The sequence below is a fragment of the Pinus tabuliformis genome, chromosome 1_2 (genome assembly GCF_031772625.1).
Source record: "Pinus tabuliformis cultivar Carrire ecotype Pingquan chromosome 1_2, CPIR1, whole genome shotgun sequence".
Classification (NCBI taxonomy): Eukaryota; Viridiplantae; Streptophyta; class Pinopsida; order Pinales; family Pinaceae; genus Pinus; species Pinus tabuliformis.
Genome location: NC_142298.1, coordinates 230523201 through 230549447, shown reverse-complemented (window position 1 = coordinate 230549447; position 26247 = coordinate 230523201).

The window sequence follows — 26247 nt, the reverse complement described above, 5'->3', positions numbered from 1 at the left end:
CCAGTACCTTTACCAAAATTATACAGATAATAGAATATGTGGATGTGAACTCCCTCCCTACAGGTTACCAATATTTGTGTCAATCCGGATTTTTTCCTTAGAATACATTAGGAAAATGATGAATATGGATGATTTAGATTTTGTATCTAGGAACCAGAAAGCACAATTCAAGTTGAAGGAACATATTGTCCCTTTCATTGTCAATAATATAGTAGTAGTGAAGGAGGAAGATATTTTATTAAATTAGATGAAATTCAAGTTTAGTTTTACCTAGTCCTACGATCCCTTAGGAATTATTTCAAATTTGAGAGTTGAGCAGAAAACAACTCCTTATGTACATATAACCAAGCTAGAGATAGAATAGTATGAAAATTAAGAAGAATGGAAGGAAAATGCATTACAAGAAGCTGAAGAATAAATTGTTAGTCAGACATATTCACAGAATCTAGTTCCTCAAGAAAAAGAAACCAAATGACCAAGAGAAAGTTTGTCTCCTATAGACTCATAAACTCAAGCTACAGGTTTCACATTTTTCAAAAGAAGAAAGAAGACAAATACTAATTAGTAGTCCTTAGAGGACAAGATTTCATAGGAGAAAGCCACAGAGGTGTCGTTATGTTTTCACAACACTTCTTTTCGAAAGTGTTGGTGTCCAGGTATGAACGGATTATCCACTCCTTTCCCTACATTAATGTATCATTTCAAGTGTGTATTCTTTTCAAGGCAACACACAAGGTATATGCAGGGGCAAGGTTATGATCTGCCCTCAACCAAGGGTTCATGATTGGCAATCAAATAATTGTTGAGAAAAAACTAGAACTCAACTAAAGAATGTAAAAAGGTATTCACAATTATCTAAGAGATCTATAGTAGCAATGAGAAATAACACACCAAATAGAAAATACACACAACACAAGGAAATACGCAGCACCTGATCAGAAGAGCAGGCCTAGCTCTCTGATCAAGGTTGTGTTGCTCATAGCGAACTATAGATTAGCAAAGGGTTTATATCTTATTAATCTGAATAATTCTGTTACAATATCATATCAGGGTCCCCTTGATAAAGGAATGACCCGTCTTTTATACAATATAAAGGAGAATAATTCTCTAGGAAACCTGGCAACTATATGCCCAAAGATATACATCAGTTGTATTGCAACACTGGAGCCGAGAGAAACAAGAGCAAGAATGGTCAAAAACAGGTTAAGGTCACTGCAATCAATTATGCTGCTTTGTTGTGGTTGATCAACTGTTGTGAATCATGGAACTGCTGCAATATGCTGCGCAGTCAACACCTGTGCTCCATAATCTACGATAATCACAAATTTTAGTGGTTTTTGTAGGTAAAAAACTTCATGAATCTACTTCATTAATTAAATATCCCAAGAGATGATAAAGGGGAATTATCTATTAATGTTACACAGTAAATATATGCAAATGAATTCAAAAAGGATGAAAAGAGGAGTGGAAATGCAGGGAAAATATAGACCAATTTGGTGCCCAACATCTCCCCCCAACTAGCCTTCTGCACGCCATCATGCAGCTCATCGTCTCCACGGGTCTGGGTTGGATAGACTGTGTGGTTCTTGAAGCCAAGCGAGATCATATTCCTTGGCCATTTCTGTTCTTGGAACCTTGAACCCTTCTGAGAGTAGAAATTCCTTCCACTAATCATCTGGTACATTATAGGCTGGGGTGTACTGTTCTGCTAGCAGCCATAGAATAGGGTACTGGAATTGAATTCCCATCCACTGAGCCCCACATGTTTGGATGCACGCCACATATCCTGGCACCCAGCTAAGTGTCTATGCAAAATTTGGTGCTCCAAATGGTTATCTGTTCCAAAGAGATGTGGGTGACATCGTCCACCTCTTCTGACAACTATCTAGGGCCTCAGCCTGAAATTTGACCAATTCTTTGATGCAGAGATCAATGCACCACTTTTGTGTCCTCAGAATCCGTTCCTTGTTTCCCATAATTTCCAAGAATGTAGTGTGCTTATTATACATAGCCACTGATCTCTCGGGTTCTCCTCTTACCATAAAAGGCTTCGTGGCCTGATTTGACTCAAACGTGTCAAAAGCCTTTTTCCAACTTATATGATTAAAAGTGTAAGAGGTGAGGGCCCTTAAATGAATGTCCCCCACATATGGAACCATATTAAATTCTCTCTCAACATGGAAGAGATACCCCTGCATATAAAGCTCGCACATTAAGTACTGAGTTGGCACATCATGGGCTCTCAATATCTGGAGGAACTGTACACCATCCTTGATCTCATGACTAATTTCTTTCTGGATGCTTTCCAGAAAAAATAAAGGAAAGCACTCATGCAAAAACAAAGAGTAACAGGAACCAGGAGGGTGACATGCCATTGCTTCCTGTGCTAAATGGAGCAACTCCTCTTTATCAGTCTTTAATTCTACTACTTTCCTTTCTAGCTGCTCCACCTTCAATTGCTGCTTCACATGCCTCAGTCACATTATATCAATGTGCTCTACATATTCAAAGATAGTTGTGGATGCTCACTCTCGAGCTCTCTTTTCTTGATTCTAATATCGCACCGCGGTGGACTTCCAGGTCTGTACCTCAACTGACAAAGAAAATTCACAACCCTCAAACAAATATTCTATCGGGTCTATCTGAGTCGCAACAGAATTCGTTGCCACTTCCTCTACCTTCATCCCTGCTTTGGTCGTCATGGGTTTGGGCTTCTTACCCCGTCGCTTATATTTCTTCACTTGGTTATTCACAAGGATAATTTTAGGGGCGAATGTTCGCCCTTTGGGGGAATTAAGGGGTTTTAAATTTTTAGTGGGCGAATATTTTGTATCATAGTACATTTTTACAAATCACCTCAAATAGCCCACCTTATTTTAAGGGAGAGGGTAAAAAAGGTAAATTTAGCCCTTGAAATTAGGACTTACAACCTTCCATTCGCCCATTTTCAAGAATAGGTTTTATTTTAGTAAATCCTATGGGCCAAATACCATATTTATAAAGGAGGTATGGTAAATTAATAACAATATAAATAAATGAGAGGTATGGTAAATTAATAAAAATATAAATAAATGAGAGATATGGTAAATAAATAAAACATTTTTTATATTTACTCCATAAGTCACCTTATATACATGTAAGGGTGTAAACAAATAAAAATATAAGTAAAGTGGAGGTATGGTAAATAAATAAAACATCTTTTTATACTTACTCAAAAGGTATGGTAAATAAATAAAAATATAAATAAAATAACCCTCGTTCTATTTATGAAGGCCCAAGAAAGAGGTTTTATTTAAGTGAATCCTATGGGCCAAATACCATATTTGTAAAAGAGGTATGGTAAATTAATAAAAATATAAATAAACGAGAGGTATGGTAAACAAATAAAACATTTTTTTATATTTACTCCATAAGTCACCTTATATTTACGAACACTAAAAAAATGGGTTATATTTAGGTGAAACCTATGGCCAAAATACTATGGGACAAATACCATGGACTAGATTGTTATTAATACCATGCAAAAAACCATTATTAATGCTAATATTAGAATTAATAAAAATAAAAATGGCACATGGTATTGACCCATGGTATTCACCAAAAGGGCACATGGTATTGACTCATGGTATTCACCTGGAATGCAGCCTATTTAAATGGGGGAATTAAACCAACATGTAGCCTATGCTAAGATTCACTAGGACTTTACAAAGTTTTATTATTTAGTGAAAGACTCGCCAAGATCTTACAAGATTTTATAATTGAGTAAAATATTTGCCATGCCTGGTGAGAGATTCGCCAAACAATTATATATACATATTATATTATTGATAAAATCGCCTTCCATTTTTCCTATATACCATGGAGATTCGCCCATTTATTATATTTATAAATTTAGGGGGGGTTCTTAAAATTTTCCCTGGTTATTCAACCGGTGCATCTATTTCCTCAGCCTCTTAAGCTCTATTTTGAGTTTCATCGTTTCTTTGATTTGGAGCTAATATTTATGTTTCATAGGTAGCCTTCATTGTTCACGCAACTCCACCCATTCTTGTTTAACCACCACCTTCTTTGGTATTGCAGGTTGTTCGACAAGTGGTGATTTATCCGAGGGAGTATCCATAGGGTTACTCACTTGGGTTTCTTTGCTTGGTTTCTCTTCCTAGGGAGCAACCATTTCCTTACTGTCTCCTACCTCGCCCTGTTGTGTAGTTATCTCAATAGGTGGAAAGCTCATTCGGTGAACTTCCATCAATGGTTCAGCCAAATTTCCCCTTCCAGGTTCCCTCATTTCAAGAACATCTACCTCTTCCTTGGTTATGTGTCCTTGAGAGAGGTCTATGTGGGGATTTGTGGCTAACAAGCTTGTGGTAGTTGGTCCCTTCTTGAACCCATCATATTTCAAAATCGGTGGAGCGACCACCTCCTCTTTTTTATGTCGGGAAGAGCGAGACACCCTTGCCCCTTTTGGAATGGAAAAGTACGAGGAAAACTGAAACCATTCTCCTACCTGATCTATCCTGATACCAATTATGGTCTCAGGCTCCTTCTCTCTATCTGCAGCATCTCCACTCCAGTTAAAACCTCTGCCTGTGTAGTCCCCTGTTTTGAGGTTGACATTGGTTCCTTTGGAACAGCGCAATCCCGACATTTAATTCCTCTGTGGTCTCCAAAGTTGGATAGATTGATGGTGGTTCTTGTGGGACACCACCTTCCATGTCTAGCATTTCTTGAATAGGTGATGTTGGCATTGTTTCTTCTAGAACGATATTGATCTAGATGAATTCTTGCATAATCACATTGGTTTCATCCATTAAACCTCTATCCTCTTCTTCTGTTGGCCCCATAGTTCTTTCAGCTTTGGGCCCTTCTCGTTCTAGTTCTTCCTCCATTGGTTCTACGATCGAGGGTGGTTCTTGTGGGATAACCTCGGCCACAATATTAATGAATTCCTCCATCTCAGCCTGATGTGATCCTTCTTCGCTTATTATAGTCATGCTGATTTTCTCTACCAACTCTATAGTCGAGGCTGATTCTTGAAGGACAACCTGGGTTGTGGTGATAGTGGCCCTTTCTATATTGGCCTCTTGCTGCGGCATTTCTTCTTCTGTTGGTTCTAAGGTTGAGGTTGGTTCTTGTGGAGTAGCCTCAACTATCCTTCCTAGTTCATACTCTTGATTCTGTTCCTTCTCTTCAAGTTCCATCTCCATTTCCTCTAGTTCCTCTTGATCTATGTATTCATCATCTGCTCTGGTTCCTTCCTCCATATCTTCCTGCTCTTCCTCTCTAGCAGCTCTAGCAGTTGTTATTTCTTCCTCTGTAGAATCTCAGAATGTTTCCCATGGGATTTGAAATTGACCAATTGCATGCATTACTAGTAGTTGGACCAGGCCATGGTTGGTAATGACTATTGCTACTTTTTGTGAATGCTGAGCAGAGTACGCCATCAGCTGGAGACTTCTTAATAGGAAGAAAAGCATATTCAATGAGAAGGCTTCTCCCTATGGAAACCAACGGTGGGCCAATATCCTCAAATGGTATTTAAACATGGTGGTATACCTCCCCTCACAGGTTATGTATCTCATTACAAAACTTTCTACCTCACCCCATGGGTGTGGTAATGAGTTTTGGTCGTACCCTCAGCCCTTTTGAACGACATTTTCTCCAGCCTGTAAAAATGCTTCGGGGAACTCCGGAAGGGAAATTCTTCATGAAAACCATTTATGCCCCTGCTGGGGTAGCCTGCTAACTTCTGCAATGGTTTCTTCAGTGACAGAGATTTCTATCCCCTAGACCTAAGAGCTTTCTTCTTCTAGATTGAGTGCAAATTCAGTTGCAATTGCCTCGTTAAATCCTTGCAACATGTCAAAATAAAGGTTCCACCCTGCATTTACGAAGACCTACCATACCTCTAGATTTTTTCTGACCATTGTCATGCCCTCTGGCTCAATGAGCACATCCAGCCCACCCATCACTGTAGAAACTAGATCAACACGATGGGTATAGTTGGCTAGTAGGGGGAGAGTAACAACAACCCAACTGATGATGACAATATTATTGGCATGGTGGCCGCGGGGTGAAAGGATAATAATGATTGGTATGCCTTGAAAAACACAACAATTAATGGCAGGGTGTGTCAGTACAGGTGAATGATTATTGAAATTGAATATAGCATACTGGGGAAATGATCGGTAAAGTTCTTGGCGTACGATTTCAAATTCCAATGCGTGGAAATCATAATTCAAAATCGCACAACTTTTTTTTTGGTTTCCATTTTCATTGGATTTGGTAATGATGTGATATGATTATAGCTTTAGGTACACCATTGTCTCTTTATGATGGGACCCCCCCAACTTAAATATGGCCTTCCGCGGCGCATAGTAGTCTCTTTTTGGAATATTTTAATTAAATCCATAAGAGTCAATGAAGGTGTACCTGGCAACCTACCTGGCGGTGGAGTAGAGGCAAATATAATCGACGGAGTAACGACAATAGTGGAGTAACAACGTCGATGGAGTAAAAACATCGGTGGAGTAACAACACGACGGAGTAACATCACTGATGGAGTAACAATAACAATGGAGTAACAGCACCGACGAAGTAACAACATCGGCGGAGTAACAGCAACAGTGGAGTAACAACACTGATGGAGTAACAACAATAGTGCAGTAATAGCACCAGTGGAGTAACAACACCAGCAAAGTAACAACAACTAGTGGACTAACAACAACAGTGGAGTAATGGCACCGGTAGAGTAACAGCAACCAGTGGAGTAACAGCAACCAATGGAGTAACAACAACAGTGGAGTAACAACAACTAGTGTAGTAACAACAACAGTGGAGTAATAGCACCAATTGAGTAACAGAAACTAGTGGAGTAATAACAACAGTGGAGTAACAGCACCAGCGGAGTAACATCAATCAGTGTTACTTGAAAAAATTCTTTGTTTCTCCTTGTCATAATTCAGTTCTTATTCCTACAAAAAGACAAACAAGTAAGTAGTAACAGCATATTATATATATATATATATATAAAAGGAAGAGGGAGCATTCTTTGCACCAACAACCATCAAACCAGATGTATTAGAAAGATGTTTTATGAAGGCATCTTTAGACGTTGGATGGTGGTATAACTTCAGATGGTGTCTGTTCACTAGGAAGGAAGTATGATTTTCATCTACCTTAACCAATCTAACTGTTCCATTGGCAAATATAGCGTCCACTTCATAGGGTCCCATCCAACGAGTGTGAAGCTTTCCTTTAAAATCTTTGAACTGGGAGTTATATAACATGGCCAATCCCCTATATGAAACACCTTATTCTTGATAAATTTATTGTTCCATTTCATTCTCTAATGTTGGACAACAGTAGTTCTCTCGACAGCTTCTGAACGAATCTCATCTATCTCATTGATTTGTTCCAGTTGGTGTTTCTAGGCCACTGATAAGTCCAATCCTACTTCCAAAGATGTTCTGAGCATATTGATCTCGAATTCAACTAGAAACAAGGGAGATTTCCCATAGACTAGCTCAAATGGGGAAAACCCAATTGTATTTTTCCAGGTCATCCTATATGCCCAAAGATCTTCTAGAAGTTTTTGTGACCAATCCCAGCGATGACTTGCTACAGTTTTTGTCAAGGTATTCTCCAACACTTTGTTTATACTTTGTACTTGTCCATTCACTTGGGGATGGTAAGGAGTTTTCACTCTATGTTTGACCCCATATTTCTACACAAGCCTCTCTTTCATGTGGGATGTAAACTGTGCTCCTCCATATGAAACAATTTCTCTCAGGTACCACATCAGGCAAAAATCTCTTCAAAAAGGAAATCTGCCACCACCTGTTTGTTGCTTTCGTAACTGCTCTGGCTTCCACCCACTTAGTCATATAATCAATGCAGACCAGGATGTGAACCTTTTGATGGGAAGGTGGGTTGATGGGTCCAACAAAATCGATAGCCCATTTCTCAAAAGGATCCAGGACTATTTGGGGCTGTAATGGCATTTCGTCTAATTTTCCAGCTTGTCACATATGTTGACAACTATCACATCTCCAGAAATAATCTCTAGTATCTCGAAAGATAGAAGGCCAGTAGTATCCCATTTGCAGCACCTTGTGGCCTATTCTTTTATCTACAAAATGTCCTCCATAAGGCCCACTATGGGTGACCTTCAATATCTCATAGATATCATCCTCTGATACAAAGTGCTGAAACTGTTGATCCACCCCTATATGAAAGAGGTATTTTGCCATCCATGAATACCATGTGCCATGATGAATAATATTTTGTTGGTCCTTGTATGACAAATGACGAGGTGCCTTTCCTGTAGCAAGACAGTTAGCAATATCTACATACCGTGGAGTGTTAATGGAAATTGAAAAAAGGTATTCATCTGGGAAGCTATCTTTGATAGGTGTACCTTCGGTATTGTTTTCTAATCTAGACAAAAAATCCGTAACCACATTGTCCTTTCCTAGTATATCTACTATCGTAAATACCAAATTCTTGAAGTAGCAAAAGTCATCTTGTAATACGACCAGGAGTAACGGGTTTATTCATCAGATACCTGATAGTTTCATGATCCGTGTGTACAAAGGTGGGGTAACCACTAATATAGTGTCGTAACTTGTTGATGGCATAGATGATAGCGATGAATTATTTTTCAGTCACTGTGTAGTTTAACTTGGCAGAGGCCAAGTTCTTACTAACATAGTGAATGGCATATGATACCTTATCCACCTATTACTCTAAAACTGCCCCAATTGTTGTTTCGGAAGCATCAACATGAATATGGAATGGTAATGCCTGGTCTGGTCCTCTAAGGATCAGAGCACCACAGACTAGTTTCTTGATCTTCACAAAGGCTACATCACAGTCATCTATCCACACAAAGTCTGCATCTTTTGTCAGTAATTGAAAAAAAGGATGTGTTGTTTTAGTAAATTTTTCTATAAAGCACCTATAATAACTAGCACAACTGATAAAGCTACGTACCTGAGTGGGTGTTATGGGTATTGGAAAATGTTGTATTACCTTTATCTTGGCTGGATCCATCCAGACTCCTGCAGCCAAAAGCAAGCGTCCCAGCACTATTCCTTCACTCATCATCATATGGAATTTTTCCATACTTAAGGAGACATGTGCCTACTTGCATCTTTCAAGAACTTTTTCTATATTTCCTAAGGCTTCTTCGAATGGATCTCCGCATGCCGTGAAATCATCCGTGTATATTTCAACACTATCATCCATTAGATCAGAGAAAATCCCAAAAATTTCCCTCTGAAACGTTGCAGGTGCATTACAGAGACCAAATGGGAGGACTCTATATGCAAATCTTCCCTAGGGGCATGTAAATGTGGTCTTATCCTAATCTTCAGGAGCTATCTGGATCTGGTTGTACCCACTAAATCCATCTAGGAAGGAAAAAAACTTCTTCCCTGCTAATGTATCCAAGACTTGGTCAATGAATGGTAACAGAAAATGGTCTTTCTAAGTTGCCTTGTTTAATTCTCTGTATTCCACACATATTCGCCATTTACCATTTTTCTTAGGGACCAGTACCAATGGGGAAACCCATTAGCCGCCTGAAATGGGGTAGATAAATCCCACGTCCAACAGCTTCTGGAGCTCTTCCTTAACGGTGTTTTTCAGGGCAGGGTTCATTCTTCTCTGGGGTTGCCTTATAGGACAACAGTCTTTCTTAATGTATATGTGACGAGTGCAGAGACTAGCAGGAATTCCCTTCATATCTGAGTAGTCCCAGGCAAAGGCTTCTTTGTGCTTCCAAAGAACATGCAGAAGTTAATTTTTCTAGGTATCTGACAACTCTGGATTGATATTCATGGTTTTTCCCAGTTCTATTTCCATGGAAACACTCTCATGGGGTGTAGTTGTAGGTAGCTCCTTGAATCCATTTGCTGCTCTAATACTTTCTTGAGTCTCACAGCTCAAGACAGACTCCAGGATTTGTTGTTTCAAATCTGAAAGTGAACAAGGATCACTGATAATGGTAGTAATTGCATCATCTTCTATTTCATCTTTCAACTAGAGGGCCTACCCAATAGTAATAACTGGTCTTAACTCCTCATTCTCTGATTCAAACTCTTTCTTACATACAAATTTCTTGTGGCCTACTCATTTGCTAGTGGGTTAGGTTCTGCGGGAGGATATAACTATAGATTCTCAGTGTTTTGCCCATTTGAGATGATCATATTCCCAAAATAACACCCAATATAAGCATCTGCGGTTGCCAACCATGGTCTTCCTAGAATCAACGGATGGCCTCCAGCTGGATAGTGCTTTTGGAGTACTAGGAAGTCCACAAGGTAGTGCCATGAATCCACTGAAATCGTGATGTCTTCTAATTTCCCTACTGGTTTGACTATAGATTGATCTGTTAGCTCTAACACCGTAGGTTTATGTTTCAGATTACGAAGTCCTAATAAATGCATGGTTTCAGCAGTGATGACATTTATGGCAGTGCCCAAATCTATCGGTACATTTGGAATTTCTACCCCATTAATGTGCACAGTCAAAATTGGGTACCTGAGATCCCCATAATTTACAGGCATGGACCTTCCCATCATGAAATCTAATAGTTTCCCCATTACATGAATGGTGAGCGGATCTCTCAATTTATTTTCAGGCTTCTTAGCACAATATTCCCAGAGAGTCTTTACATATATCAGTACATCCTTCATGGCTTGCAGTAGGGGAATCTTGAAAAATAAATTTTGTAACTCCCCTAGCAAGTCAAACATAGTTTGAGGGGTTGGTTTACTCACAACCAACCTTTCTGGATATGGCAGTTAAGCTTGGTGTTTCTGAGTAGCTAACGGTTGAGGAGGTGTATGGTTTTTTTTAACTTCATTTTGTTCTTCTCCGACCGTCTCTAGTTCTTTCTCCTCACTGTTAATCTACTCAATGATAACTGGTGAGGGCTGAGTGCCTATGGGCCACCCAGATCATAAATGCATCTCATAAAATTATGCGGTGGAGATGTTGTATGAAGGTACGTTGAGAGTGTCAGCTTTCTGAACCTCTTTATTGTTACGATTCATATTGGGCTAGATAGGGAGTTGAGGATGAATAGGCTGATTTCCAGAGGGAACATTAGAGGGAAACTAAAGTTGTTTTTGTGGCATTAACTGGGAATACTGACTAGGAGGGGAAGTTCCTCGCCAGTTTGGAGCCCATGAGGAGCTTGAACTAGCTTGAGGAACCCACTGCTGCCTAGGTGTAAACTGGTATTGGGGCCATACAGGCGAGGAAGGCATAGTCTGGGGACCCATATTAAAATTGCTAAAATATTGAGATGGATCTGGAAACATACCTTGATTTCCCATTGACGACCGAGGTTTCCATGGCTTTTTAGGTCCCATAAAGTACAACTACTCCATGTCTTCTCCTGTCCCTTGAAAAACCTCTTTTAGTCCTGGCAAAGATGGGCATGAACTTGTCACATGCTTCAGTTCACAGATTGCACACTCCTCTACAAATTTCAATGAACATTCCCTCTATGGATATTTTTTTCTACGTGTGGGGCTAAATACAGCCATAGTTCTTTCCAATTCTAGCTAATTATGTTTTACCTGCAGTATGTCTATCTGTTCAAACAAGGTATTTAGGCTATCAGTCCTTAGGCTGTCCAACAGGTTCCCAATTTCTGCTTTTGTAACACCTTTGCTAGATACCTTTGTTGATCGAATCCCTTGTTTATTTCTTGTAACTCCTCTTGAGCACTGAATACACAAATCACAGATGGTATCAAAGTCCTACTTTCATATATTCCCATTTCCGACTGTAATCAAGAATTCCAAAGAGTCTTCTCAGAAGGCATAGAGAAGGATAATTTTCAAAATGTATTGATCCAGGTCAGAGTGACCTGACCTCTACAATGTGTATTTGAAGTGTTCCACACAGTCTTCCATATTTTCATCCTCTTTCTGTATAATTTTAAAAAGCTCTTCTTTAATATCCCATGATTTACAGTAGTCTTGGTATTTTTCCAAGAAAGTAGTTCTCATTGCTTCCCATGTGGTGATAGACCTTCCCCCAAGACCCATAAACCACTGTAGGGCTATTCCTTTTAGTGTAGTAGGGAAAATTTTCAATTTTTGAGCATCCGTTATGTAATAATACCCTCACCACACAATGTCAAATTCAAACAAAAACGTGTCAGGGTCTTCTAAAGTAAGCCCATGGAAACTGGGTAAAGATATTAAAGGGATGGGCTTTGTTGGTGCACCAGTCCCCAAATCCCTAATTGGGAAGTCAATGGTAGAGGTTGTAGGTGCCATGAATATCCTCCAATAATCACTGGGGATTTCAGCTGGCTCCGCAGGAAGGGCTTTTATCATAGGGGTTCGAGTTGCCTTAATAATACTTCCTCTATCCTTTGGTGATAGAAATGTTTCTACAATCTCCTCCCCCCTGTCACTATGGCTGGACCATTTATATCTCCTCTCTGCAATTTCCTCTACCCTACTGGGATGGACAGTTCCTCCGGATCCTTTACTTATAACTTCTTCTTCTTCTGTTATAAGAAACGAGACTCCTGTAGCAAGCATACTGTTGCTTGTCTCTCCAACTACTGGAACAGTCTATTGTATCGAATCGACAGGGGGTGATGTGAACAAGACTGGTTGATCTATAGATTGTCCCTCTGATTTTGTTCGTGCACTTAGCCTCACGGCTACACAGAAAGATGCCTCTCACTTAGTTTTTTCAATGATTTTATGGATGTAGGTGTTCCTTCCCAAATCTTTTCTTCATTCTTTGGGGCTCTCCCTCTGCCCCTTTTATTTGGCTCTCTGTTCATACAAGTTGGTGTGGCGGCAAAAATCAAACCACAATGCTCAAGGCCTGGAGTAGGGTGTCAGAAGACCATTCCCTCCCCAGGATGAGAGATCACCTTGAAGAGAGGGCAGTTGACGATAAAACAAAAAAGAAAAGAAAAGAACATAGGAACCTAGGTTTCAAGACCTGGAGCAGGGCGTCAAAAGGCTCCTCCCTCCCCGGAACAGACCCTAATCAAGAAATAAAACACACATGAGAAACCTTATTACTTCAAGACCTGAAGTAGGGCGTCATAGGACCCTTCCCTCCTCAGGGTGAGAGATTGGGTTTCTCAAAATCGAAACAAGAATGCTACGGAAAAATCTAAGCTCAAAGCCTGGAGCAGGGAATCAAAAGACTCCTCCCTCCCTAGGTCAAGAGATCGACCCTACTAAAACAAAAAAACAATAAAGCTCCAAATAAAGGAAATATTTGCGCTCAGGACCAGGAGTAGAGTGAGAAAGCTCATTCTCCCCCCAGGACAAGAGATTTACCCCCTAGTTAACACAGATCATGTCTTTCACCTTGTTAGCCTCCTCGGCAATGGTGATAAAATGTTTGTGTCCAGGTATGAATGGGTTATCCACTCCTTTCCTACATTAATATATCAATCCGGGTGCGTATTATTTTCAAGGCAACATGCAAGGTATATGCAGGGGCAAGGTTACGATCTGCCCTCAACCAAGGGTTCGTGATTTGCAATCAAAAAATTGTTGAGACAAAAGTAAAAATCAACTGTAGAATGTAAGAAGGTATTCGCAGTTATCTAAGATATCTATAGCAGCAACGAGAAATAACACAGCAAATATAAAATACATGCAACACAAGGAAACATGTAACACCTGATCAAAAGAGCAGGCCCAACTCTCTGACCAGGGTTGCGTTACTCACAGCAAACTATAGATCAGAAAAGGGTTTACATCTTATTAATCTGAATAATTTTGTTACAATATCATATTGGGGTCCCCCTTGATAAAGGAACAACCCTTCTTTTATACAATACAAAGGAGAATAATTCTCCCTGAAACCTGGCAACTATATGCCCAAAGACATACATCAGTTGTATCGTAGCACTGGAGCCAGGAGAACCAAGAATAGGAGTGGTCAAAAACATGTTGAAGCAACTACAATCAGTTATGTTTCTTTATCATAGTTGATCAGCTCCTGTGAATTACGAAACTACTGCGATATGCTGCGCAGTCAACACCTATGCTCCATAATCTGCAGTCATCACAAGTTTTAGTGGTTTTTGTAGGTAAAAACCTTCATGACTCTACTTCATTAATTAAATATCCCAAGAGATGATAAAGGGTAATTACCTCTCAATGTTACACAGTAAATATGTGCGAATGAATGAAAAAAGAGTGAAAAGAGGAGTGGAAATGCAGGGAAAAGATAGACCAATTTGGTGCCAAACACAAAGATTGAAGAAATCATAGATTACCCTATGTCTTTTATTTCTCTTGGTACAACATAGCAAAATATTTTTGCTAGATACAAACAAATTAAAAGGAAGAATGAAGCATTAACGGCCACAACCTATTAAAAATTTTGTAAGCAGTCTTCAACTACGCATCATAGAATTTTGTTCACAATTGATATTGAAATGGGGCCATTTCTTTTGGCTTTCTTGGAACCTAAATTTCTAGTCCATAAAAGTGCATAAGATTACAAAACATCCATTTTTTCTTTCGACACCAAGAGAATTCATTCCATTGATCAAATTAACCCTCATAAACAGGCTCGTGAAATGATATATTCCACATTAAAAATTTCATCTATGGAAGCCTCTAAAATGCAAGCTTCTCTGAAAAATATTCACACACAATTGAAGATGGAGAGAATGTCATCTCTGGATAAAGATACCAAAATCGAATCTCTTGACAATCTGGTGATCAAACTAGGATATGATCCTAGTAATATTAAAGTAGCAAAAGATATGATAAATAATAAGAATGTTTACATTGAAGCATTGAGGAAGAAAATTAAACTTCCTACTACTGAACATACACAAGCTAAGGAAGTTAGTCAACTTGAAAAGGAAAAAGAAAATATGTTCAAGTTGATAGTTGAACAAAATGTTCAAATTCAAAAAATGGAGGTTGACATGGAATCACTCGTAAAATAAAAAGAGGACAAACTCAGTATTTCATCTTCCATTCCTATAGCTACTACTTCTACAACAGGTACTTCAGTAGCACGGACATCTACGACAACAACCATCACATTAGAAGCACAGTCTATTGATTCAACAAAACAACTATCAAAGCCCATGGGAGATTTTTCTTTGAAGAATTTAGAAATTGAAAAACTCAAAGTGCGGCTCCAAAAATATCCAAGAACAAAAGATTAAATCTTATAATGCATAATTGGCTGAGATTCAAAAGAATTATAAATTAACTCAACAATTAGAAAGTTATGAAAATGAATCTTTAATTGCAAAAACTATTGCTCAAGCCATAGAAAATATTTGGAAGTACGTTAATGTATCAATGATTGAGTTATGACCTTCAATTGAAATTATTTTTGAGCAAGAATATTTATTGAAGAGGTCACAAGTAGCAGTAGAAAAAATAAAGAAGGAGCTGGACCAGAAACTAGGAGATGCGATAAGGACAATCAAAGATCTAAACTCCAAGGCAAAAGATGATCTTAAAGAATTTGGCATTGAAGATAGAATTAAATTTTTCTTGGACATGAGAAAGGTTCTAACCTGGAGGAATTTGACGGTACAACTTAAGAACAATTGCCAAAATTCGGAGGTTCAGATCAAGAAATTTCATTGAAAATCTAATTCTTTACATCATAAAGGACTTCCACCTTTGGAGGATAGAAGTTGAAAATTGATTCCACTTGAAGATTATAAACAAAGGTTACATGATATAGCATTGGACAAGACAAAATTCTCCAAAATCAGAGGAATTATCACAGAGAAAGCCTCCATTGAAGTTTTAAGTTATGATCTGTTAATTCAACCTGAAATTAAGCAATTGTTTCTAACTAGGCCCACTTTTGAAAAATATGTTGAAGTCGATGAGTCATATAGAAAATTGTTAAAGTTTTCTATCCTTGATGAAAAGGGATGGGATAAATTTTGTGAGCACATCGAATATGAACACACTATATAATTTCAGCAGCAAACAAAAAAATTTCAGTAGCAGTCAACAAAATTTTAGGGGCGGTGAATAGAAAAGCAAATTTCTAGCTACGGTCATCAGCAACAACCCTCAAAATCTATGCAGAGTGACCAAATTAGTTCAAATATTCTATTTTTCAATTCCAATTTTGTAGTATCCCAACTATTTTGGATGATATTATATTTTTTAATAAATTTTGATTCGAGTTTAGATATGTTTGAAGTTGAACTCTATAAATATCTTATAATTCAATGAAGAAAGGTTTGAACCCTTGTGATGAACTAGTGAACATGCTTGTAACTTTCTGAGCTATTTCTAAAGTGAATAGAGGGATTCTAGATTCATTCTGAACAACTCGTGGTATCTTTGTGGGTTCTTATTTTTATTCAATTATGTATTCATTTTTTTCTATCCATATGTTCAAGGTAACATAGAAGTTTGGGTAAGAATAGTTTGAATATCAATATCTCTAAAATCTCCTACAAAATTATCATTATTTAAAGAGATTAATTAAATGAACCTATTTGTCTTAGTTAATTCCTCTAAATTTGTAAACTTTTTCCTTTTTTCATCTCTTGCACATGTACTATTTGGCTATAGAAAACTTCTATAGGAATCTTCTATAGATAAGAAATTAGATGTTCAATCTAGATATTTAAGGAATTATATATTTTCTTAAATTATTCTTTCCAAATCAATTTTAAAGCTTAAATTTTGTTAAGAATGAAGAATCAACAATTATGTTCTCTTAGAAATACTTAGGATTTACATCTATTTTAAAGTTTAATAATTGATAATCCATTCAAAATTAAAAACATTTCTTTAGACACTTTGGCACATTCCCTTAGCCTAGGACTTTCTATAAAGGACAACCTCTGATTGGCATCATTGTCGGGGAATGAAGGTTGAAGATTTTTCCCTGGGACAATGATTATACATGTCTCTTAACGATGAATAAGGGGCCAGTGGGCTAAAATCCTCCATATGGAAACTCTATGTATTAAATTTGGCTTAATGTAGGCATACCATATCACAGTCAGATCCAAATATTTTCTCTCCTTTATCAGATCCAGAGAGATTAGTTAGAATTGCATCAATTAGGTCTTATGTTAGAAGCCTCTCTTGTTACTTCTACCTCTATTCTATCTGAAACACCTTCACAACCTGATCCTTCACATTAAACTCCAATACCTGCTAAATTATCAAATCTTCCTCCAAAAGTTTTAGAACTCCTTTCTAGAAGAGTAGATATTCAAACTTCACTTTTAATCCATTAGCTTGACACTTTTGAGCTTCCTTATTCCCATTTGGAACCAGCTGATAGTGAAGAAGATCCTAAAATTTTGTTTTTTGAGTATAAACCACTTTATTTTAAATCTTCTTTTGTACATACTTATCCATCCACTTCTAGTCAATCTGAAGAGGAACTTAGTATTTATACTAATCCTCTAGCTTTTGAGGATCATGAAAAGGTTCTTCCTAAAGTTCATAAGTTAGTTATTAATCCTCAATTACTTTATAAACCCAAACCTTCATCACCTCCTTCTTCTAGTAAATTTGTTTCTCCTAAAAACACAACTCCATCACAACATAAAATGTTTGGTATTCAACCAATTTTGGCAGCATGTTATGCAGCCTTAGTTCTTCCACTTGCAATTCAACTCCATTCTTTTCCTAATGGGTATTGAAAACATTTACCTAGATTTAATGGAAAGACAAGGCCATCGGCTAAATATCACAGATGAGTTCCTAGACGTTTCCGATAACATGAATATTGAACATGAATATGTCTACACAGGAATCTTTGTTCAAATACCTAAAGGAAATTTTAGGATATGGTTCAAAAAAATTCAATCTAATTCAACTAATTCATGGGCTGAACTAGTTAATATTTTCAAAAATCAGTGGTGAATTCAAAAGGATGATGTTTATTACATAAAAAAATTTGAAGACATAAAAAGAAAACCTGGTGAACCAGTAGTTGATTTCATTAAGAGATTCAATAAACTCTATAAAAAAATGCCTCCTAATTGCAAACCTCTAGTAACTGCTCCTAAGGTTAGGTTTTCCAAAGGATGTGAAGATGACTTTGTTGTAGAGCTTCAGGAGAGAAATTCATAAACTTTAGCAGACATGCAAACTAATGCAATCAAAGTTGAAGTTAATACATCAAAATCTACAACTGAAAGCTAAGGCAGAACATGCCGAAAAGAGGACGAAATCTAAAGAAGAAGTTATCTCATTAAAACTAAATATGAAGACCATAAAATTGATGAAATAACTTCTCTAGTTAGAAATATCTCTAACCAAATCTCTGTAATGGAAAATCAACCTAGAGTAACCCAACAAGTTACAAACAAACCATAAGTGCAATACATAAGACCTTTTCAACCTCAAATTCTACAAATACCCAGGTAAGTGTTTTAGGGGTATCGACAGTTTCTTGATAGTGTTTACAAAATGTTATTGTTCCAATCACTCAATATCATCCTTTAATTCAAAATCAACAAAATTCTCAAATTTGCAAGTATCAAACTTTTTTTGAATTCCTCATTGTTGAATTAAATAGAAGATATGACCTGAGAACAACACTAGGACCTCATAGGCTAGTAAAAAAATAGGTTACTTTGATGAACCTGAAGTAAAACTAGACGAAACACAAAGACCATTAATTCAACCACAAAATCAGCTACAAGAATAAAATATCGCAGAAAAATATGTTCCAACCATTTTTAATGCTGAAAAAGAATTAGAGAGAGTTAAAATTCCAAATCCATTATCTGAACTCTCCAGAAATCCAAGTTATAAGCATCAAGTCTCTAAATGGATTTAATCTTCAAGTCTTGATGCAAAGGGGGATGTCATTGTTTTACACGATGAAAAACCTCAAGCTGATTTTGGTCCTATTTCTGATATGATTGATGAAAGTGTACCTCCCATTTATGTCACCTATAAATTTCATGATTACCTTTTATAGAATTGCATGTTAGATTCTAGTGCTTCCCATAATCTAATGCCTAAAGTAATCATGTATCAAATTCAATTGGAAATTACTAGACCATGTCATGATATGTATACTTTTGATTCTAAGAAAGTACCTTGCCTCGAATTACTTAAGGATTTAGTGGTAACACTTGCTTAGATCCCTGTCAAGAGTATAGTCTTGGAAATTGTTGTTACAAATATTCCACAAAAATTTTAAATGTTATTATCTAGATCTTGTTGTGCCAAGTTAGATGGAATTCTACAAATGGACATGTCTTATGCTACAATCCGAGCTTATGGAGATGAAAATTTAAGATTATTTAGAGAAGTAAAGTTAATTAATATAGTTTGTAAAGAAAATCAAGCAATTAATCATCCCATTTATGCTATTGACCAATATTTTGGATACTTTACTTTAGGTACTAATGATCTTCCAAATCCTCAAATCAACATTCAAGAAACTATCAATACCCCTCAAATTGTAAACACTATCATTTGGAAATGTATTTTGATGGTGAATTTTCTAAAGATGGGGTAGGGGATGGAATTGTACTCATCTCTCCTCATAAGAAAAATATAACCCATTCTTTTAAATTAGATTTTGAGGTCACAAGAAATGTGGCAGAATATGAATCCTTAATTTTAGGATTGGAGTTATCTAAGTGTCTGAAAGTTGAACTTTTGGCTATATATGGTGATTCAGAGTTGATTGTAAAACAAATTATAAACTTGTGTCAAAATAAGCATCCTAGGCTTAGAGATTATAGGAATGAAGTTTGGGACTATGTAGATAATTATTTTCAAGCCTTCAATATCACATCAATCTCAAGAGAAGAAAATATTCATGCTGATGCTTTGGTAATTTATGTTAGTTATTTTAAAATACCCGATCCTTTGCAGTTGCATTACGAAATCGAGGTAAAATAAATACCTTCCATTCTTGACAATCTAAAACACTGGTAGATTTTTGAAGATGATGAACAGTTAAAAAACTTTTTACAAGTAGTAGATGCATTTTCTGGGTTACATGTGGAAGAAGAATGCATTGATGAAATCAAATCAAATGAGGATGATTAAAATTCACATTTAGACCATAAATTTTTTTACCATGATATCATTTAGTTATCAAATAATTACATTCCAAAAGGATTAGTTCCCCTTTAAAAAAAAATTGATCATAACTATGTGCCAAAAACTTCATCGTTAAATTCATAGCAAGAAAATATTTAGGACTGTAATATTCATACATTTGATGAAATAGGAAATGTTAAAATCGCAACATCATTACCTCAAGAAATCAAAGAAAAATATATAAATCTTTTTAAAAATTATAGAGATGTATTTTCATGGTCATATGAAGAATTCAAAATCTATGGCACAACCATTATTGAACATAAAATTCCTCTCAAACCTGAAGCTAAACCATTTCAACAGAAATTAAGAAGATTAAACCTAGTATTGCTTCCAATCATTGAGAAATAAATTAGAAAGCTATTGGATGAAAAAATAATTCTTCCCTTAACATATTCTGAATTGATAGAAAACCTAGTACCTATTAGGAAGAAAAATGGTGAAATAAAGTTGTGTGTTTACTTTAGAAATCTGACAATTTTTCCTAGGTGACCTGCTTGAGTTGGAATTATGGACCTTGTAAAAACCATAACTTCCTCAGATTATATCTTTGAAAATATAGTCATAAAAGATCTGACATTCGTACATGAGGTTGATCAATATTTTGACTCCACCGGGTTGCAATTTCAACTTCTGAAGCTTCATAGAAAAAAGTTATAGTGAAAATGCCAAGATGACGGGTTTGAAGAAGAGAAACCCTAGAATCCAAAGTTATGATACAAAATGCTATGCAACTAGCCCACAAAAAGATAGTTCAACGACTTAAAAAATATCCTTTTTGAGGGGGAAACCTCCTTTGCACTACATAAATGAACAATTCTGGGATGATACAAATGACAATACCTCCTTTCTTTATAGGAATCTAAGGGGTCACAATATAATCAGAGCGTACATAAAAATAATAATGTAAAGGCACAAAAAAAACAATAGTGGGCTTCTATGGGGCAAAATAATAGCAATATGGGTACTATATGGGCACAACAATAATAATAATGGGTCTACCCTAACAATATCAATAAGGGGCTACAATAGTATAGGGATCTAACATCATGTTGTGGAATGAGCCATTCTCGGATTTGCTTTGTAGAAAATTCTCTACAAATCCAGCTCTGAATCTAGATTTGATACCATGTAGAAAATTTATTGTGCAGGTTAACCTAATAATTGTTATAGAAACTTTTTGGCACTGCAACCCCAATCATACATGTCCATAAACCAAGGGCTCCTAAGTTCCTAAAAGTGTTGCTTCACACCCTAAAGGAGCAAGGCCAGCTAATTACATCATCTCCCAGAAGTTCTCCACAGAAAACTGCCCAGAACTGGTCAAAGCTGGACCATACAGACTGCCTAGTGAAGAGGGTGCGATGCATCTCACCTGCCCAGTGTAAGAGGCTGCGAAGCATACTTGAAAGCCCTTCTGTAGGGTGCAATGGGCGAGAGTAGACAAATGGCAGAGACAGTTTGCAAGGTGGATCGTCATGGATTCTTCCGGAAACTTTTCCTGTGACACTTGCCTCTCTGAATTCACCCAGGGATGAGTAAGAGATCATCAATCTCCAAGTGGAATCAAGAACTATCAGAGAGAGGACACTAATCAAAATCCCAGAAGCTGACTCACCCCCCTGCAATCATCTATATATGGATCACTCATCCTAGAGATCCAGGGGTTGGAATTTTGTATCTTGTAAGGAAGTGTTGTTGGTTTCTTGGTGGAATATCATAGTGTTGGGTGATCTAAGATTTCATGAGGTGAAGAGGGGCTTTCATGCTGGGAGGATGACGCTGGGTCAGATCAATTGGTTGTAATCCTCTTTGCTATTCTTGATATTAATAAATCTATTCAATTTTTCCTCCACATTCTTGTATGTTTGATGATATATGCATTTGTGTGGTCAATATATATCTGGTCCTATATTGTTTATGATTGTAGATCTCTATTCTTCGATAGTATTATGTTGCTTTGATTCCACAAGTGCTCTTTGAATCTAGGTAGATGAAGGAAAAGCGGCAAGGATCTGTCAGAAGGGAGAGGAACCAAGCAAGGAACCAAGCACAAGACTGAGGTTGGTGTCCTTTGTTCCCCTCCTATCTACTTCTCATAAAGGAAAGTGAAAGTAGTTTTAGTTTGTTTGTTTCTAAGATAGCTACCAGTCTTAGTGGGACTAGCAGCTCCGAGTGGACACTAGATCTCCCGATAATAAAATGGCGACTCCATTGGGAAGTGAATAGATTGTTTGCTTGTCTATATTTGTTTGTTTTATAAACGTACAGATGGAGCCTGAAGTCAAGCCAGCTAGCCTTCGAACTGCTTTTGCTATGCAAGTGCAAAGTAGGTCAATGTTGCTTCAGACTATCTCCAGGTTTTGTTTATAAACTGAATAATAGATTTGAAAACCTTCTAATTTCCCTAGTGGTGGCTCTAGTAACCTCATTAGATAAGCCCTTGTGATTTCTATTTACTGACTATCATTAGCTCGGCCTAAATCCATGAACTAAGCTGCAAACTGTGACCCGCAACCAAGTTGAAGTCTCGTCCCTGGACCATCACACTTTCTCCTCTTGGGAATCTGGATGCATCATACCTCTCGTGTTCAGTAGGTGTGCTGCATCGCACTTTCCCTATGTTGCAAGTGTGCTAATCAAATAAGACCTCTTCTGCTCTCAGATTTTGGTTTTTGTGTTCACTCTCTTCAGCTTTATTTAGGAGTTTTGTTGTCTGTGATCAGTATACCACTGTAGAAACTCCCTTCTTTTGCATGATTCCGCCTCCATAGTACAAATAATTGTGAATGTTTTTATGTATTGTGCGTCATTTACAGTTCTATTTTACAAAAGAGTAGCATAATCAAGTTGTCGTCTTTGATTTGAAAGTGTCGCAAGTGTCGTTTTCAGTCAAAGAAAATAATTCTATTGTTCTTGATGGTTGATTATACAGTTACTCTTGTATTTGATTTGAATTAGTAGTTTTTCAAGTGTGAAAAATAGTTTTCAATTCAAAATAGCAAAGTGTCGTCATTATCTTCCTTTCATTTTTGAAGAGAAATTTGTTAGTACTGTCGCTTTGAAAAGATAATTCAGATTTGTACTTAGCATTCTTCTTGTCATTCACACATTAAGAAAGCTGAAAACAAATACATGCATGTGCATTTGAATTTAGACTGCTTTTTGGTTTGATTTACGACAGTTCATCCAGTGTGTGCTCTCTGCTCTATGTTGAAAGAATATCATCTCTCTTTCTTTAGTAGCTAGGATTTTCATTGCAAAAAGAAGATTTAACGATTGTTTATCATCTTAGATTGCATTTTAGGAATTGTACGTCTACATCATGCAATGAACCTGGAAGGAAAATTTCTTAAGAAATATCAACTATAAAATAAATTTAATGAACATAAAAATTCTTTGGAGCCTAACGCACAACATCTAGAAGTCTAGGCTAGAGACATATTCTGGCGTCGTAAAACCCGGTAACTATCGCTTTCACTGTTGGTTGGGTGATTCCTCCTCTTTGAGATGACAAGTGCCAGTACGGACTTGTGCTCCCACGTACCGTCGAGTATATATTGGGAGACCACAATAGGCTATATCCTTTATCCATAGAAAACCGTGTTTGCCACCCTATCCATCACAATGCACTGAACACAGCATTCGGGAAGATTGATTGTCGTATCGTAAAAAGTATTCTATAGTTTTGCAATTGATTTGGTAATCCCTCTATCTAGATTTCTAAAGTAGTCTCTTTCATTCCTTTTCAGACTCCTTAAAGGAAAAGGTCCATCTGAGCACTTGTCACTTCAGGCTCATTAAAAATCGAAGGCGACTAGAGTCATCTTTTGTTTTTTCTCGACTCTTAAAAATTGAAAAAATGAGTTGTGTCAAAGCGTCTGAAATTTATTTTTAATCGGAATAATATCACCATTCCCACGTTGGTCTTAGCTTGAAAAAAATTGATTCCACCAACCAAGGATGTCCCCTTAGAGGAAATCATAGTCCTTTCTCCTCTTGGGGAGATGTTGGTGCACCTCATATGGCTACATTGTCCCTTCCAGGATTGATTATTGGCTTGCCAATATGGCTCTTCTCAACCTCTGTCGTTCAGAACACCATGATTCCTGAACAATCGAGTAAGTAACTGGATGATACTAAGGTTACCCCCCAACCTTCTACTTCGTCTGATTCCCTCTCTCCTCCTTCCCGTTCACTTGATGAAGCTGGTAAAACCAAAAATCAAGTAACAAGGAAAGAGAAGAAGGGGAAGGAGAACAAAGAGAAGAAGAAGAAGGAGCCAAAAGTGAAAAGGGGTAACCAGGCATCATCTAGTGAAAATCCGCACACTGCACCGTCCAAGCCTAAATCTCCATGTGTCATTTGCAAAGGAGACCACTATCATCGAGATTGTCCTTGCATCCCTCGGATCTTAAGGGACTAGACTCCTTGTTTGCACAATCCGGTGTCGTCAACCTCTTAAGATCATGTTGAAAGTACACCATCAATTAGTGAAAGCAAAGCATTTGGGCAGAAAAGGAAATGTAAATTTCCTTGTAAACTGTGTGAAGGCGATCACGTCGTCCACCGTTGTCCCTTCCTAGACGAAGCTAAAAGAGTCTTGGATAACCGTCCTACTTCACCACTACGACTTCCTCCTGGATACAAGAAACTCTTGCCGAGTCCATTGCTAGTTGAAAATCTGACCGACATGCCATTGTTGTCGGTCGAAGCATCTTCCATTGAAGATAAACCTGCTGAATTCATACCAGACAAAAGTCCTAAAGTTGAGGTGGCAGTCAACTCAGTCTTGTCTTCAGGAGGTCCATATTCAGATGATACAATCACTGAAGAGAATGAGAACGACACCATTCAAATTTTTTTCGTAAACACAGACTCCGGTGAATATAGGAGCAATCTACCCATTCCTTTACCGCAGGAAGGAAGTTCGTCAGAGTCATATCCGGCCGTCTATTCGGTCCCACCTCCAAGCAACCTAGTTGTTTCCTTCGATGGGAATCATAGGTAGACCCCGTTTACCAGCTAATGTACCATTCTAAATCATTGTACAAGCTTACAAAATGATCATGGTCGATACCATCATAGATGAAGGGGATTTTATGAGTATCCTTTCCTCAACTACTTGGGAAGCGATTGGTTCGCCATCGCTTCTGCCTGAGATGAGAAATCTGACAGGCTTCGACAAAGGAACCAGTCAACCGTTAGGGATCCTTCCCAATGTACCCATAATGTTGAGAAGGAAAACCGTTTATATGAATGTAATGGTAGTCCAAGGACCTCTAGATTATAATCTAATCCTTGGGTGTGGCTATATTTATAGCATAGGGGCCATTGTCTCCTCACTCTTTAGAGTAATGTGTTTTCCGCATGAAGGCCGAGTGGTCTAGCTCGTAGACCAAATTTCATTCCTTGGCTCACACATAGCTAATAGTTAAATTCCATCCCTAAATGGTCTTTTCACGCAAGGAATGTCTCATCAATTTCTAGTCCGTCCACTTGAAGAGCGTGAGTATTTTGGGAGGACATGATTGAAACCCAGGGGGCATGCACCCTGGTCTGTTTCGGCAGGAAAACCTTGGGTATCGGGTAAGTTTTCACGAAGGATTTAAGACTGGTGCAATGCTCGTCCGAATAGGAAGAGGGGGTTAGACCGGATAAGATTATTTCGTCAAGGTTAGGTGATTGGAGCCTTTGTCTAGATGGACTAAGCTGAGGAAGTGTTTCTGTCTGTTGTGTGGATGGAAACTATGTTGCAAACGTGAGAAATTATAAATGGTAACTTGGAAAATTTACTTCACTATACCAGGGGGCATGCAAAACGTTTTGCCTGAAAGTAAAGAGTGACCATTTATTTTCTTAGTTTGTAGTTTCTCAACCCTTTAAACTCATAGGTTTGGTCGTTCCTAGCTTGCATAATGAAAGGACCCGGAGCAAAGTTTCGAATGGTGCAAGCTCCTTAAAAATTGAACCTATCGATGAGACATCCTTATTATACGACTGGCACAAGTAGTTTTTATGCGAAGTTCAAGCTCGTTAAAAATTAAACCTTAGCAATGAGAAAATGTTTCCCCAAAGTTTAAGCTCATTAAAAAATGAACCAATCCCCAGTACATAACCATTGTGAATGCATTATCATCAGCTTTTGAGCCCTCGT